Source organism: Austrofundulus limnaeus, unplaced genomic scaffold, assembly GCF_001266775.1.
Source record: "Austrofundulus limnaeus strain Quisiro unplaced genomic scaffold, Austrofundulus_limnaeus-1.0 Scaffold101, whole genome shotgun sequence".
In the NCBI taxonomy this organism is placed as follows: Eukaryota; Metazoa; Chordata; class Actinopteri; order Cyprinodontiformes; family Rivulidae; genus Austrofundulus; species Austrofundulus limnaeus.
In genome coordinates, this window is record NW_013952503.1 from 1,220,631 (window position 1) to 1,221,636 (window position 1,006).

The window sequence follows — 1,006 nt, forward strand, 5'->3', positions numbered from 1 at the left end:
CATTCATTACACACAGTCTGATATATTTTACATTTTTATTTCTTTTAATTTTGATGATTATAACTGGCAACTATAATAAAAAACCTGAATTCACTGTCTCATAAAATTAGAATATTGTGAAAAGATTCAATATTGAAGACACCTGGTGCCACACTCTAATCAGCTAATTAACTCAAAACACYTGCAAACGACTTTAAATAGTCTCACAGTCTAGTTCTGTAGGCTACAMAATCAYGGGGAAGACTGCTGACTTGACAGTTAAACAAATGATGACTATTGACACCTTGCACAAGGARAGCAAGACACAACAGGTCATTGCTAAAGATGCTGACTGTTGACAGAGCTCTGTGTCCAAGCACAATAATCGAGAGGTGAAAGTAAGGAAACAGTGAGGTAGAAAAAAAGTCTACAAGCAATAGGGATAACCACACCCTGGAGAAGATTGTGAAACAAAACCCTTTCAAAAATGTGGGGGGCATTCACAAAGAGTGGACTGCAGCTGGAGTCAGTTGAAGAGAACCACCACGTACAGACGTGTGCAAAACATGGGTTTCAGCTGTCGCATTCCTTGTGTCAAGCCACTCTTGAACAAAAGACWGTGTCAGAAGCATCTCACCTGGGCTAAAGACAAAAAGGACTGGACTGCTGCTGAGTGGTCCAAAGTTAYRTTCTMTGATGAAAGTAAAGTTTGCATTTCCTTTGGAAATCAAGGTCCCAGAGTCTGGAGGAAGAGAGTAGAGGCACATGATTCACGTTTCTTGAGGACCAGAGTAATGTTTCCACAGTCAGTGATGGTTTGGGGTGCCATGTCATCTGGTGTTGGTCCACTGTGTTTTCTGAAGTCCAAGAGCAAAGCAGCCATCTACCAGGAAGTTTTAGAGCACTTCATGCTTCTTGCTGCTGACCAACTTTATGGAGATGCAGATTTCATTTTCCACCAGGACTTGACACCTGCACACAGTGGGTTTGCACACACACACACACACACACACACACACACACACAC